This window comes from Marmota marmota, unplaced genomic scaffold, assembly GCF_001458135.2.
Source record: "Marmota marmota marmota unplaced genomic scaffold, marMar, whole genome shotgun sequence".
In the NCBI taxonomy this organism is placed as follows: Eukaryota; Metazoa; Chordata; class Mammalia; order Rodentia; family Sciuridae; genus Marmota; species Marmota marmota.
The window spans coordinates 15092505-15109897 of NW_025999913.1; the positions used below are offsets into that span (position 1 = coordinate 15092505).

General features: G+C 41.1%; 1 pseudogene; it reads left to right on the forward strand.

The window, feature by feature from the left end:
* The first annotated feature begins 3567 nt into the window (after positions 1 to 3567).
* On the forward strand, positions 3568 to 4451 carry LOC107149387 (annotated as a pseudogene).
* Positions 4452 to 17393: the final 12942 nt, after the last annotated feature.

Genomic DNA, 17393 nt, shown 5'->3' on the forward strand with positions numbered 1-17393 from the left:
GAGTCTCTTATGACAATTTGTAACTTTATTCACATGTGGATGTGAGCTTTGAAATTAAATATTGTTGCAATGGCTCAATCCCCAGGTTTGAAAATTAAATTAAAATAGTCCCCAATTATCATTACCCCCCAGGGCCAAAACCAAACCCATGAAAACCCTCTTTGGAGGAAAACATTCTTATCTCAGGCCTCCCAGGATTCCCATAGATCCAGTTCTTCCAAATATGAGTCCACAACCAATAGTCCTAAGTTCCTAAGGGAGGAAACCCCATAATAAGGTCCTGGAAGCAACGTAAAAAGGAGTTAGAGGGTTGGGTTGTGGTAGAGCACTTGCCTAGCACGTGCGAGGCACTGAGTTTGTCCTCAGAACCACATAAAAATAAATCAATAAAATAAAGGGATTGTGTCCATCTACAACTAAAAACAATATTAAGAAGAAAAAAAAAGAAGTTAGAGTTGCTGGTGACTTCAGGTGCTGGAAGGATGAGACACCGCCGTACTGTCAGAGTTTGAGATAGCTGCATAAAATGTTTAAAGACATTAAAGTTGGAATTTGAAAATGTGGAGGGAGAAAGCCCCATTTCAATACAGCTAGAGAGATCTGAAAAATAACCTCACAGAAATTCAAGAAAAGATGTTGACTGTTGAAAGAAGAAAAAACTAAGTAGGCACATAAAAAGCAGTAATGACGGTTGAAAAGAGAATTAGTAAATTGGTAGATAGGCACGAAGAAATGTCCCATAATTTGGCCCAAAGTAAAAGCAAATGGAAAATGTGGAAGAAAGGTTCAGAAATGGGCAGTTTAGAGAAAGAGAACCTAAAATACATGCAATAAGAGCTCTGAAGAAGAGAATTGAAATTACAGAACTTTCTCTTGAAGAAAAATTAACTAAGAATTTTTTAGAATGAATAAAAAGTTTAAATTCTTCAATTTGGGAAAAAATACAAATACATCTATACCTGAACACAATGTGGCAAAAATTCAGAGCACCAAAAAACAGAGAAGCTAGCTGGAAAAAAGCATTCGTCTTGCCGGGGGGAATGTAAAGTGGTAGAGTCACTTTAGAAAATCCACATTTTGTAAAGCTAAACTTACCTTTACCAGAAGGCACTCCTGGATATTTACTCAACAGAAATGAAAACTGGGGCTGGGAATGTAGCTCAGTTGTGGAGACCATGCTGATCCTGTGCAAGGGCCTGGGATTAATCTTCAGAAAAAGAAAAAGAAAGAAAGGCAAAGGAAAGAGAAATAAGGAAGAAACAATGAGTGAAGATGTACATCTTAAATATTTCTATTAAGTATTTTAAGAATTTTATTCACAATCACCAAAAACTTTATAGAAACAGCCTAAATGTCTTTCAGCTGACAAACAGATACACACCTTGTGCAATTCATACAATCAGAAAGGATTTGTCAATAAAGGGAAACAGAATACACTTCTACAGTCACACACAACTGTTAAGGATGAATCTCAAAACATGACACTAAACCAAAGAAGCCCAACTCAAGGCATATACACAGTACAACATAGTACAATTCCCTTTAAATAATATTTATGAAAAAATAAAACTATAGACAAAACAGTATTTTGCAGGGCCTGGTAACAGGGGAGAAAAATTGACTGCAAATGAGTAATTTTGTGGTGACAAAAATATCCTATATTTTACTTTGTAAAAATTCATAGAGCTGTACATCTAACACCAGTGTATTCTACTGAAGGTATGAATTAAGACATACTTTGACAATCTAAGTTTGTTTTTCAATGTTTAAAAAAGAGGAGGAAAAGCACCCAAAGATAAATGACAGATCATCATAAAGAAATTAAAATTACCTTTCACTGAGCATTAACAGGGACATGAAAGCCCAAGATCTGCAGACCTGCTCTGCCAGCAAAATTGGTGAAAATTGTTTAAAAGAAAAAGATGATGATTTCCTCTGGGAATGGACCCAAGAACATGGAGCAAATAAAGAACATTTCACTTAGGAAAATCAACTAAAACTCAGTAAGCAAGAATGTGGAATTTGAGCAGAGACCCCCTTTCTACTCCAGCTCAGCAAGCTGAGATCAGTCAAGCTGAGATAGTGCGGTTCAGCCAAGATCACAGGACTCCCTCTCCTCAGGTCCCAGTCAGAGGCCTGTCTTCCCAGAAGTGGGCTGTCAGCACTTCTCATGCTCCTCCCAACCACTCTGTTGGTGAGACCAAGTTCCAGAGAGGAGTGGCTGAGAAGTGAGAGTTGCCTTCGCCCATCCAATCTCCACCTGTGGGTGAGGGCTCCACCTTGGGTATGGCATTGCTGGGAATACTGGGACTGGTTTTCCTTGTCCCAGGTTAGGAAGTAGTGGGACCACTACCTCCTCCCTATCAAGAACACAGATCCTAAGGAGGTGTGTCACTCAGAGAGAAACATGGCATCTTTTCAAACCCCATCCCCAGAGCTAGGTTCAGAGATTTACCTGGGGAGAGAAGCAGGTAAATATATAGAGAGATTGAGGTAGAGGTGTATATCTCCTATTATCTTCCCAAAGGAACAGACTTTATTTACAACAGAATGTAGAGAAGTTCAAGTCTAAGTATGCTCAAAAACAGTGTGAAATGTAATTGGAAGGAAGTTGTTAGATTAACTGGATCTATAGCCTGAACTACAGTTCATATGTTTTCCTTGGAGAACTGGAAAGAGAGCTGGGAGAAGCCTGCTCAGACTCAGAACAAATCTTGAACACTGACCTCAGAAACTTTTCTTTAAAAAAATAAAACTGGGTTTGATTTATTCAGTCTGTGGAGCAGTATATGACCCAGGACATTGTAGGAAAGAATAAATCAGCCAGAAATGAGAATTTAATAGCTAATGGTCATTCATTTTAGGGTGACTGTGTGCATAATCAAAGCTGAGCCCCCAGGGAAAACATCACAGTCTTAGCACCAGGGAAGAGGTTAAAAATTGCTCCAAAATAATCCAGTTAATCACTAAACAAATAAAGAATTAAATAACAACAAGCCCTGGAGTATGGAGAGTATCAGTACTAAGAATATAACAATAACATCTAAAAAGCCCAGTTCCAACAAAAAACTACATGACATGCAAAGACATATAACACCATGATTTATATACTGTAAAGAAGAAATCAACAGAAGTGTCTGGGGGAAGAGCATCCAGACTTAGCAAAACCTTCAATGTAGCCATTATAAATTTGTTTGAAGCACTAAAGAAAACCAAGACTAAAAAATAAAGTATGGTGATAATATTATGACAAAAAACCATATGAAAATTCTAGAGTTGAAAAGTACAATAACTGAAATAAAAAATTCAGCAGAGGAGCTCAACAGAAACTTGAACTGGTTAAAAAAAAGAAAAGAAAAGAATTAGCAAACTTAATGAAAGATCAACCTAGATTATGCAATCCAAAGGCAGAGATTTTAAAACTCAATAAATGTGAGCCCTCTGCTTCCTGCTTGCCATGTCCTGTGCTGCTGTCCTCCACACCTTTCCACCATGATGTTCTGCCTCACCTCAGGTCTACGGCAATGGAGTCAGCCATCTATGGATTGAGACCTCTGAAACTGTTTGAATAACATTCTTATTTGTACTTTGAATGACCGTGAGATTGAACTCAGAACATAGTGAGGCATTAGCCAGTTTAACCCCTTAGAGAAGGATGAGATACCCCTTGCAAAATGTATGACCCACTCCAACAGTGCAGCTCTGGAGAGTCCTGTTAGAGGATGGTCACTAGCCCCAAACAATGTCAAAATGCCCCTATGACCTCGTTCAGAGCCCAGCAGGAAAATCAGAGTGCTTCAAAATTTCCAGTGAGAATCCCTTCTTAATTAAAAAGGAAGAAATCAAGGCTAAAAATCCACCATCACCTCCAACTGCATCCTCTACTGCTGGCTCCCATTCTTCAGAGGGGATAAGAACCAAAACTGACATCAAAGAGAACACCATTTGCCTACCAAACTATCCAGATTAATAAAGAAAGGTCCTATTAAAGCTCGGTGGCATTTTATGCACTGTTTCTCTTGCAGAAGTTACACAGTGGCTGCTTCATGCAAAGAAAAAGAAAAAGAAGGGGTCTCAGCTTTGATTCATTCTGAATGGGCTGAGAGGAACTTGTTGATCCTCCCCAGAAGAAACACCTCTGTGGAACCAGCAGCAGAGACTGGGAAGCCACTCCCAGTTAAATCGTCCCCAAATTCAGCTGCAAAGTGAAAAGTGCTGATTGGAGCTAAGATAGATAGCAACTAACCAGGGGCTGAGCACCGGGCCTCATTGTTTATAGAAGAAGCAAGATGAAAATATCTGTTGCAGAACATTTCAGCAAACCAAAGAGTCCTCTCATGTCTAATGGTCAGGACAGAGGGTCAGCAAAACCAATGTCAGCAAGGAGAATACAGCAAAAATACAATCTCTGTCCTCAAAGACTATTTTATCCTTTGACATACCAAAGGTAGAAACTGTAGACTGGAATAATTCTTTCATTTCAACATCAAATTATTATTTTTAAATCAAGCAGTCCTCTTTATGGCGCACACATGTAAATCTCAAAACACCTGTATAAAAGGCCACAAATAAATATTAATGAAAATGATTTTAAAAATCAAGAAAGGTTGATAGATAGGCATTATTTTCTTTAGTTTCCAGATAAATGTAGGCCACCCCTAAACACACTGACTTGAGTGTAATGGGAGTACCAAATGTAGGGCAGAGAAAGGAATTTTTAAAATACTTTGAAGGAATAATGACAGAAAATTTCCCAACTAATTGAAAAACAATAATCAACACATCCATTTGGGAATCTCAGTAAACTCCAATAAGACTGATGACCAGAGATCCACCAACAAACACATCATGGTGAAGTTACTGAACTCTCAAAGATAAGGATAAAATCCTGAAAGCAACAAGAGAAAATTCCTTCATCGATTATAAGGGAAGAGCAATAAGATCAACATCTGACTTCTGAGGAGAAATGATGGAGGCCACAGAGCAGTGGAAGACATATTCTAAGTGCATAAAGGGTAAAGCCCTCAATCCAGAATCCTACCTCCTGGCTCTGGGGGTGCAGAGACCAATGGGGCAGGTGTGAGTCCCTGTGTTTCACCTCCAGCACAAGGGAAGGGGCAGTTTTTTAAAAGAAAGAAAGGAAAGGAAAGAATCATCCATACAGTAAGGTTATCTTTTCATAATGAAAGCAAAATAAAAGCATCCACAGATGATCAAAAATTGAGTATTTGATAGCCTTATAAGAAACACTAAAGGAAATTCTTCAGAGTAAAAGCAAGTGGTTCCAGATGATAATTGGAATCCATTTGGAAAACAAAGGGCAATCTTAACACTAATTATGCAATTATAAAAAAAAAAAAACAGTGAAAACAGCATGATGCGTATTTTTCTTCCCCACCCCCTAAATTGATTTATAAAGCAATCATACAAGATGACATACAGAATACACTGTTGAGGCTGTAACATGGATAAAAGCAACACATTCACCAAGAACAGCACAAAGAGGTGGGTGGTAACAAAGCTGTCCCAGGATGAGGAAATGGCTCCAGATGGTAACTCAACTGCACAAGAACAAAAGAAACATGTCAGAAAGGAAAATGTGCTCCTGAGATCACCACCAGTGACAACCAAACTCACCATATACCATGCTTGTCATGACTTCTTTCCTCAGCTTCCTTAAAATGCAAAGCATCATATGAAATAAGAATTATAATAATATATTGTTAGGTTCATAACATTTATAAACATAATGTGTGAAACAGTGATACCACAAAATAGGAAAAGGGAACGAGCATAAAGATAAGTAGCAATCATCACCCTAAATCACACTAGAATTAAATGCACAGGTACATGAAAACTGATTCTGGCAAGGTAGAATATATATATATATATACACACACATATATGATAAGCCCTAGAGGAACTCTTGAAGATGTAAAAACTGTAACGAGACAATTAAGTGGAGACAATTAAGTGAAGGGAATTCAGTGGACGAGGGTAGACTTCTCAACAAACAGCACTGAAGCAGCTGGACCTCCACATGCAAATAAATAAGTAAAATGTATCTAAACACAGACTTTATAACTTTCACCAAAAAATGACTTAAAATGGATCTGAGACCTAACTGTAAAATGCAAAACTGTAAAACAAGGTTGCGTTATGTTTATTTGGATAAATTGTGATTTGACAACTGATTTAAATAAAATATTTGCTTCACTTAAAAAAATGCAAAACTATAAAACTCCTTGAAGAAAACATTGGAGGAAATCTAAGTGGCCCAGGATCTGGTGATGATTTCTTCAGATACAATGACAAAAGGATGTTCTAGGAAAGAAAAAGAAGGAGAAAGAGGAGGAGGAGGGGAGGAGGAGGAGGAGGAGGAAGAGGAGGAGCCGAGTCAAAGAAGAAATCAAAAGGGATGTTAGAAAATATTTGAAAGTGAATGAAGGGAGACACAGTGCCCCAAACCTACCACGAGATGCTGCTAAGGCCACAGTTAGGGGAAGACTTTGTGTGTGGTGTGAGACACGGGTTCCATGATGTTCTTATGTATCACAAACACATATAAGAAAGAGAAAGATGGTAACTCCACAACCTAACCTTCTACCTAAGACACAGAGTAAGAAGAGCAAAGTAAACCTAAAACTAGCAGAAGGAAGAAAATATTCAAGGGTAGAGAGAAGTTAGTGAATAGCAAATATAAGAACAGGAGAGAAAAATCAATGAAACCAAAAACAGGTTCCTTAAACATCTCAGTATATTAACAAATCTTAAGCTACATTGAAAAAAGAAAATAGAGAATTAAACTACTAGAAACTAAAGGCATTACAAGTATAGAAAACTAAATAATACCACCTCCTGAGCATGGATACGAAACTCTTCAGCCAAGTACCAGCAAACCAAGTTCAATATCATAGAAAGGAATGATACTCCACAGCTAGGTGGGACTATCCCAGGAATGCCAAGTGGGTTTCACATCCAAACCTCAGTTAATTTAAACACACACACACACACACACACACACACACAGAATAAAAAGCAAAACTCACAAGGTCATCTCAACAGATGCAGAGAAGGTGTTTGCAAATCCAAAACTGTTTTGTGACTAAAAATAGAAGAAAATTTACACAAACACATAAATGGCATCTACAAAAACAGCTAAAATTACATTTGATGATGAAAGACTGATGGTTTCCTCCCAAGGTCAAGCAGAGGAAAAGATGTCTATTCTTACCACTTCTATTCCACATGGAATCACCATGCAATTAAGCAAGAAAATAAATAAATTTAGGTTGGAAAAAAAAGAAGTAAAACTATCTCTTTTCACAGTTGATATGATCTCATATATAGAAAAAAAATCACAATATTCCATTAAAACATTATAACTAACAAATTAATTTAGCAAGCATAGGATATAAGATCAAAACACAAAAACCTGTTGTGTTTCTATAGGCTCGTGATGGACAACATAAAACTGTAATTAAGAATTCCATTTTGGGGGCTGGGGATGTGGCTCAGTGGTACAATGCCTGGCAAGCACAAGGCCCTGGGGTTGACCCCCTCCCCCACAAAAAAGAATTCTTTTTACAACAGCATCAAAAAGAACAACAACAAAAAAAAAAAACAGAAGAGGCACAAAATACTCTGAAACTACAGAACAGTGCTGAAAAAATGGAAGAATATGGAACTAAATGAAACTTCTGAGGTTCATGGATTGGAAGATTGAATGGGTGACAGCAACAGTCCTCAAGTTGATCTATAGATTCTCAGCAATATCTGTCAGATCCCCAGCAAATTTCTTTATAGAAATTGATAAACTGGGCTGGGTTTGCGGCTTAGTGGTAGAGCGCTTGCCTAGCATGTGCAAGGCCCTGGGTTCAGTCCTCAGCACCACATAAAGATAAATAAATAAAATAAAGATATTGTGTTCAACTACAACTAAAAAATAAAAATTAAAAAAAAAGAAATTGACAAACTGATTCCAAAATTCATATGGAATTACAAATAACTCAGAATAGCCAAACAATCTTAAAAAAAAGAACAAAGTTGGCACATTCAAATTTTCTCATTTCGAAATGTACTACACAGTAATCAGTCCATGGAATGAAATTGAGAATCCAGAAATAAAAGCAGATATCTAAGGCCAGATGATTTTTGAAAAGGATGCCAGGATCACTCAATACGGTTTCTTTAACAGATAACTCAGCCCCTACTGGGTGGCCATTGGCATAAGAACATCATGGAACCCGTGTCTCACACCACACACAAAGTCAGCTCACAATGGATAATGGGTGTGGCTGCTGTAAGACTTTTATAGCTAAGAAAACCAAAGCACAAGCTGGGCGCAGTGGCACACGCCTATGATCGGAGCACTGGGGAGGCTGAGGCAGGTGGATGGCAAGTTCAAAGTCATCCTCAGCAATTTAGCAAGGCCCTGAGCAACTCAGTGAGACCCTGTTTCAAAATAAAATAGAAAAAGGTCTGGGGATGTGGCTCCGTGGTCCAGTGGCCCTGAGTTCAATCCCTGGTACCACAAAAAATAAAAGATAAAAAAGCCAGGTAATGACACAGGCTGGTGAGGGTGTGTAGGAACTGGGACCTGTACACTGCTGGCAGGAAAGGGAAATTGGGAGGCCACTTTGGAAATCAGCCTGGTAATTTCAATGACTACACACAGAGTAACCACGGAACCCCGAAATTCTACTCCTAGGCATATATATCCAAGAGGCGTGGAAACGTGCCCACACAAAACCTTGCACACAGAAGTTGATAGCAGCTGTATTCATAGTAGCCAAAAGGTGGAAACCACCCAGACGTGAACCAACGGATGAACGGATAAGGGAAAATGTGCTATATCCTTCCTATGGAATATTATTTGGCCAGAAAAAGAAATGAAGCCCCAGTACATGCTGCAGCATGGACAAAGCTTGAAAGCATCAGGAAGCCAAAGCAGCCCAGCACAAAAGGCCACATATTGTACCACTACATCTATAAGAAATGTCCAGAAGAGGCAAGTCACAGATACACAGTGGCTGGACCACGGCCAAAGGCTGGGGAAAGAAGAACGAATGGGGGAAAAGAGTGTCCTTGGGCTGCCAGATGAGACTACTGCAAACGAGATGGCTTAAAACAACAGAAATCTGCAGTCCTAGGGAACCAGAGGCTACAGGTTTAGAACCTAAGGCTTCAGCTCGGTGACCTTCCCTGGCAGTTCCTGGGGAAAGTCTTCCACGTCTCTTCCCACTGCGATCGCCCCTGGCAGTTCTTGGTTCTTGGCATCCCTTGGCTTGTAGCCACCTCTATCACCAGCTGGCCAGGCTGGCCATAGGAACTGGGTTCAAAGGAGTTGGCTGTATCAATAACTAAGAAATCGGCCAAGAAACCACTCCGCACGTGAGCATAAGTTTCTAAGGCAGGACGGCTCGGTGACCCATGGTCAGCTCCAGCACTAGAAGGAGCAAGAGAGCGGGCACACCCCAAACCTTCTATTTATTGGGGAAAAGACATTCGAGAAAGTTCCACCCAAATAAGGCAAGGGAATTAGTTTTGGGGGGGTGCCCATCCCCATTAGGTAACGCCCAGGTAGGGCTTGAAGCAGACTCCCGTAAAGGCCACTTGCCCAGCACAGCTTTTGCGTGCCTGCCAGACGGGTACCCTCATCGCCCCAGGCCAGGGGAGCAAGCTCAGCCCAGGAGCAACAGGTGGCTCCCCACGCACATCCGTCCCACCCAGCTCTCTCTTCTCTGTGTGTCCTCTCCTCTTCCTATAAGGACAGTCATCACTGGGTTAGGGACCCATGCCAATCCAGCACCACTTCATCTTAACCAACTACACGTTCAACAGCCTTCTTTCCAAATTCAGTCACATTCGGTGTGCACATTGGCCGAGTGAAATCAGAGTCAGAACAATGAAAGATCTTGGAGTTCTGAAGTCCAGGCTGAAGACACTGATTCATGTTGGACTTTGTAAGTTAAATATGCAGGAAAATATCTCAAAAGAGTCAAGAGGGCACAACTTCCTAGCTAATTGAGCAAAACCTTGGGAGGAAAAGAAAAAGGGAAACTCAATTGATCCAAGACAACACTAGGAAGGAGGAGAGCACCGATGTAGTGGGAAGATCAGAAAGGAGAGAGAGAGAGAGAGAGAGAGAGAGAGAAGAAAAATTTCAAATGCATCAGAAATATATTTTAGTAGCCAAAAGTTTCCATTTAAAATACAGTTCACCATATTAGATTAAAAGCAAATCCAGCTAAATGCTACTTAAAGATACGTATTTAAAGCATAAAAACACAGAGAGAATCATAAGCTCTGACCCCAAACTGTAGATCCAAATGTGTTTCAAAGTAGATGAATTTTCATTTAAAGGTTATACAGGCCACGAGTCGTCCCTTATGTCACACCCACTGTAGGACTTGAGGTGGCATCCCATAATGAACGGTGATGCATTAAGGAGAATAACTAAAGACTGTGGTCTCACACCAGCCCAGATTAGGGTTTGCTGCCAAAAGAATTATAAAAATAACGTTTTGTTTTCAGAATGCTACGGTTTTCAGAATTCCAGATAGGGGATTATAGACCTGAACCAGGCAAACATTCACCAAAAGAGAGTGGACGTGCCTGTGGCAACATCAGAGAAAACAGGTTCTCAGGCAAACTTCATGATTAGGGGTTGCCAAATAATGACTTTTTAGAAAAAAAGTTTTAACTAACCTGAAAGATACAACAATCCTAAATTTATACCTTCCAAGCAAATAAAGAAAAATTGCTAGCACCAGGAGGCAGATTGAGTGTACCCATGGAGTAACTTTCAACTCCTTACCTCTTGGCCATTGGTGTTGCAGTACGAGTCTTTCCCTCCCAACCACATCCTGGTACCGCAGCAGAGTGGGTGGAGCAGCAGAGGGAAGAGGGATTCACCCAGGCCCTAAGTGGCGGCTGGGGGCAAGGACCTCACATGGCACCTCCTCTGTGCCACGTGGCCAACAGAGTGGGGATTGTGTCTTCTTTTGCAAACAGAGATTAAGTAACGTGCCCAAAGCCACAGTCTTCACTGTCAGAGGCTAGATTTAAACTCAGTTCTGTTTGACTCCAAAGATCCAAGACCTTTCACAAACTAAGCATAAGACATTGTCCCTTGATTAGTGAAATTAAAATAGCAGCCATTATGCATAATGAATTGAAGCCATGACTATATACACATTCGGTTATTTTCCAGGGGGATATATTATCAAGGGTCTATGCATGATGGGACAGCTTTTAAGGACTTAGCCAAGTGTCCTCTTCACCTCACACTGTACCTCCCCCTGCCCCACCATAAGACAGCTTCTAAATGAAATGAACCCACAATCCCCAAACCTTTGATATTTCTCAGCCTTAAGCACACACTATATTTTTACAAAAAAAAAAAAAAATCTAGCTGCTTGGGAAGGGAATGACGTTGAGATTTTTAATTGTGAAGCCTTTCTAAAGCTACTTAATTTTTTTTCTGCTCTCATTTACTAATTATCCTCCACAAACTAGGAAGAGAAAAAGAATTACAACTAAAATTGGTCGCAGTAACAGCAGTTGGCATAAAAAATATACAAAGAATAAAATCTAGAAATAACAGCAACATATTTTCCCCTGTGCTTGGAGAACATCGGAGGCTGCTGAATGGTGGAAGTGTACAGCCAGAGCTTGTCTCTGGGCTGTCCCAGAGCGCCAGACAAAGCCCTGTCTCACAAAGAGCCCTGGAGCAAGATGGAGACCTGCAGAGTCCCCAGGAGCCACCAGAGGGCAGTCATCAAAAGCGAGAGAAAGGTCACCCTGCCCCACGCATGGACCGGAAGAGCCAATCCAGGTCCTAGGGGGTTGGGAGTATTTTTGTCATCAGAACTGCTGCTACAAGTAGAAAAACCGAGATCTAGGTTCAGATTCCCCCCCCACCCCAAACTACTTTTGTGTTGTTAATCCCCTCTGGTTAGGGAATTCTTAGAGATCTTTATATAAAGAGTAACAAATTGTCCAATCTATACAGAGAAATAGAAACCAAGCAATGACTCCGTAAGACAATCCCTGTAAGCACCAGCATGAAGTGGGTTTTATTTTAAGCAGACTTTACACCCTCCCCCAAAATAAAGGAGAATAAAAGGACTTCAAACTGCATTCACCTTTGTAAAGATGCGATTTTAAACTTTGGATTCCTCATGAACTATCGAGAAGTGAAGATGTTTTGAGTTCAAATTTCACTTTCATTATCTTTCCTGGGTGTTCGAACATCACAGTTCACTTCCAGCCCCTGTCCCTTCCTATGGTCAGTGCTGGGTTTCTTTTGGGTCACTTCACGTGACTTCCATGGCAGGTCCACCCAGGAAGTCTGATCTATTCATAGTCAATAAACTAGGAATCCGCTGGCTCTCCAGCTGCCAATCAAGCCCGAGCAGGGGCTGTTCCCAGGCTCTGGGGGCTGAGTTCTGAATGCCAGCTCCACTTCTCACAGCCTACATGGGTCCGTCTCATTCTGTCTCAGTCTGCACCCCAGTTTCCTTCTCTGTAAAATGGGAACTTACCCATAACACCCACCCGCAAGGCAACCGTGAGGATGCCAACACGTCAAGGATGTAAGCACATGGCCAGGGGTGTGGTCTGAGCACACACTCGGGAGTGTCAATCATAGAACCTGGCCTATACATCTAGCTGCTACTGTAGGTGCTTGGATGTATGGATGACCAGAAGAGCTAAGGTCCCTCCCCCTAGGGGCGTGCATTGGGGGGTGGGGAGACAGACCATGAATAACCTGCCTTCTAGGTGAGGTGGAGCTGGAGTCCCAAGTGGAGAGGGTGTGAGGTGCCACAGGGCTTCTGGGGAAGGGCATTCCAGGCAGAGGGAACCCCCAAGAAGCTCTACAGCAGGTGATTCCTGGCCTCTCTTAGGAACAGCCGAGGAGCCCAGAGCAACGGGCGTGAAGAGCCATCTCCCACCAGATGGTCCCTTCTCACTCCAAACCACACAGGGCCCAGGACAAGCAGGGTTTCCCCTGAGAATTTTGACACTTCTGAGAAGTTTGTCCTCTTTATGAACAGTAGATTCTTCCAAGATCATAACTTTGAAAATACTGGTATTATTATTATTATTATTACTACTATTACTACTACTACTACTACTACTACCACCGCCAGGGATTGAACTCAGGGACATTCGACCACTGAGCCATAGCCCCAGCCCTGTTTTGTATTTTACTTAGAGACAGGGTCTCACTGAGTTGCTTAGCGCCTCACTTTTGCTGAGGCTGGCTTTGAACTCACGATCCTCCTGCCTCAGCCTCCCCAGCCTCTGGGATCATAGGCATGTGCCACCGCACTCAGTGGAAATCACTGTTTTAATCCTTCTCTACTTTATTCCTTCTGTGGGTCTTTGTTCTGTCTTTGCAGGATTGGGTTGAACCCAGGTCCTCGCTCTGCCACTGAGCTGTGGCCCCCACCCTTTGTTTCAGTGTCTTGGGATTTATCCTTCTCTTTCCATTCCCACGGCCATGACACAGACAGATTGGGACCTGGCCTCGAGACTGAACAACGTATGGTGCCCTTCTTTATAAGTAGCCACATTGTGTAAAACTAACAAAAACAGGATTCCTCAGGTTTAAGTGCCCCTGATTTGTCCCTGAGTATGTGCCTCAGCTGCCAACCAGGTTCCAAAACCGCCATCCTCCTGTCTGTGTTCTTATTAGTCTCCTCACTTCTAAGCTGGTGTGATTGTGTCTTAAATAGTCCCCCTCTTTGGTGCCTCTCAGCCATAATCTAAACAACACAAAACCTTCTCCAGAAATGCTTAGCATGAAAGATAATAAATGTAAACACTTAACACATGTTGGATTGATTGGAAAAGAAACTTGAAAGTAAAAGTGAAACTCACAGTGTCAGGTTCTCTTGGCTGAGAACCTACTGATTTTTTTAATCACACTGCATAACTTACACAAAAACGCACTCTGTTGTGCATACATCTCCTGATTTTGACAAACGCATGTGGTCGTGTAACTATGACCATTATCAAGAGACAGAGCGGTCCTACCCCATGCCCTGTCCCTTTGCAACTAACCCCTCCTCCTGCCTCCAGAGCCATTACTCTGCTTTCTGTTAGGGCAGGTTTTCCTGTTCTGTACGTCATTATGGGATCATCCACTGCATGGCCTTTTGAGTCTGGCTTCTTTCATTTACATAACGCATTTGAAAAATTCCCCGTGTTGCCGCATATATCTCAACGGCTTGTTCTTTTTGCCGAGTAGCATTCCACTCTGTGGATGGGTGACAGTTTGCTTTTTCATTCATCAGGAAAACTCCTGGGTTGTTTCCAATTCAGGGCAATTATGTATAAAGCTACTATAATTATTCATGTCCAGGTTGTTATAGGAACATATGTTTTCATTTTCCTTGGTAAATACGTAGATGTGAAATTGTTGGATCATGAGGTATGCTTAACTTTTTAAGAAAATACCAAACTGTTTTCCAAAATGGCCATAACCATCCTACATTCCCACCAATTCCAGCTGTTATACGTCTTCACCAGCACTAGCTATTATCAGTTTTTAATCACATATATATATATAGTACCAGGGATTGAACTCAGGGCCACTCGACAAGTGAGCCACATCCCCAGCCCTTTTTTGTATTTTATTTACAGACAGGATCTTACTGAGTTACTTCCTAAGCCCACAGGCTTGGGCCACCGTGCATGGCTCCACCCCACCCCCCCAACTTTTTTTATACCAATTCTAATAAGTAGATTTCATCACGGTTTGAATTTGCACTTGACTGATAACAATGCTGGGCATCTTTTCATGTGATCAATTAGCATCTGTATAGTGTTTTTGATGAAGTATCTATTCGAATCTTTTGCCACTTTTAATTTGATTGTTTCTTATTATGGAATTTTGAAAATTTTTCATGTATTCTGGATATGTGTCCTTTATCAAATACATGTTTTGGAAATACTTCCTCCTACTCTGTGACTTGCCAGGTTGTTCTTCTCAGGTCTTTTGGTCCCAGCAATGAAACAACCGACTAAAACAAAAACCAAAATCTACATATGATAGAATCCATGTTGGTGTGCAATTCTATGAGTCTTAATGAATGCTTACGTTCTTTAACGCAGGTACAAGATTCTTCTACAAAACTCTCTGTTCCCAAATCCTAAAGATCTCTCAGATTCCCCTATTGGTCAGACCCCTCTCCTGACCCCAACCTCTGGCAACTTGTTCTCTGTCCCTATAGTTTTTCCATTTTCAATATCTCAAAAGATGAAATCCAGTAAAATGTGATCTTTTGAGATTGGCTTCCTTCATTTAGCATAATTCACATAAGATATGGACATACCATTGCTCTCTGAAGAATGCCTAAGTTGTTTCCGGTTCTTGGTAATGAGGATCTTAGGGGAAATAAATGCAGTCTTCATGTGAGTCAATGTTTAACATCCAACATTGTTGAAGACAATGGATCCATGCAACACTGTTAAGTTTGAGGAAGTCAGTGAAGAAGAGTCATTGGGAACGTGAAGATAAAGGTCCTGTGGGTCCAGCTCAATTGGGGACAATACCCTCATAGGAAATAAGACCAACCAAAAAATCAGCCAGAAGGCAACCCAGGCGGACTCTGGGCCTTGGCTTGCATTCGAGCTCAGGAAGCAGAGAACTATTGGTAGCATTATGAACCCACAACCACTTTAGATATTTTATACACTCTTTATAATTTCTCCTTCCTACTTCTCAAAGAGCATCCTAGTGAAGAGCTATTTGCACCATGACAACTAAAAAATAAAAAAAATAAATAAATCAGAGAGAACGTTCAGAAGTCATACCGAGAAAGACACCATGACAGGAATCAGGGGAGAAAGTGTGATGACAGTCTTGTTGAGTCCCTGGGCTTCCTGTGGTCCAAGACCAAAAAAGTGATCATTTTTATTCTTTTGATCATCAATTGAAAGAACATTAATTTTTTAGAAGCAAAGTTTTTCCCATCAACAATCCCCAGATAAATGTGTCATGTAATTTCTTATGTAAGAGATCTACAGGAAATATTGCTAGAGTTTGGATACGAGGCATCCCCCAAAAGCTCATGGGTGAGACAATGCAAGAATTTTCTGAGCAAATGATTGGATTGTGAAAGTTGTAACCTAGTCAGTGCATTAATCCACCGCTATGGATTAACTGGGTGGTGACTGTAGGCAGGCAGAGTGTGGCTGGAGCAGGCAGGTCCCTGGGGGGTGTGCCTTTGGTTTATATTTGTCCCTGGTGAGGGAGCGCTCTCTGCCTCCCGTTGCCAGGTCCTGAGCGGCTCTCCTCCACCACGCCCTTTCCCATGATGCTCCACTTCACCTCAAGCCCAAAGCCATGGAGTCAGCCATCCAGTGACTGAGACCTCAGAAACTGTGAGCATGAAATAAAATGTGCCTCCTCCAGGTTGTTCTGCTCAGGTCTTTTGGTCACAGCAATGAAACAGCTGACTAAAACAAATATCAAATAGCATCCTAAAAAATAAAACCAGTTCAAGAGATGCAAAAAATCTCTCCATGTGAAAAATTATTGTGTCCACTTTCAACGTAATCTAGGGGTAGATAATATACAGAAGTTTGGTGTATTCCCACTCAGTTTTCCAATGGTCAGTGGTACTCACTTGGATCAAAATCACCTGGAGCTACTTGATAAACAAACAATTGCGCTATCTCCGAATAACTGAATCAAAACTTGGCGTTGAGGGGAGCAGTGTTCACAGCTCATGAATCTGGTACACAGAGGTTTGAGACCCACCTGTACGGAAAAGTAGGGCTGCTTTTAGGTCATGCAATAATGCAGAAACAGAAGTGGAAAGATCTAGGAAAATGAATAATTCACATGTCCTGGAAGCCACCGCTCTGGATATTAATTGCTTCTGTTGTGTGTTTGGCAGCCCATTAACTGCTGGGTTCTTTGGTAAGTACCTGGGGTGCAGACCTTCGGTATTATTGACTGAACCTTGATCATATAAATACTTTGAAGTGTGTACGTCTACTAAGGAAGCTTTACTGTTGCTCATCTCTTTAAAAAAAATTCCCATAAGCAAATTAATAAAGAAAATAAAAGAATGCATAACATTCTCAAGTCTTTTTGCACAACCTACTTTAAGTATGTTAGCACGCTGGGTGTCTGTGTTTATGCAGCCTGTCGCAAATGAGACATAAACACAGTCCCGGGGCCCTTGACAGGAAAGCACCTTGCCTGCAGTCTGAGTTTATGTATGTTCCTGAAAGTAATACTCTGAGGTCCTTTAAAAATACCCTCTGGTGTAGAGTGAGCTCTCCTGTTGCTGAAGCATTCCTGTGGATGTTTCTTGAATCTCCTTATTACACCAGGAGATCGCTAGAGGATTTGACAATTTTCTACTTAA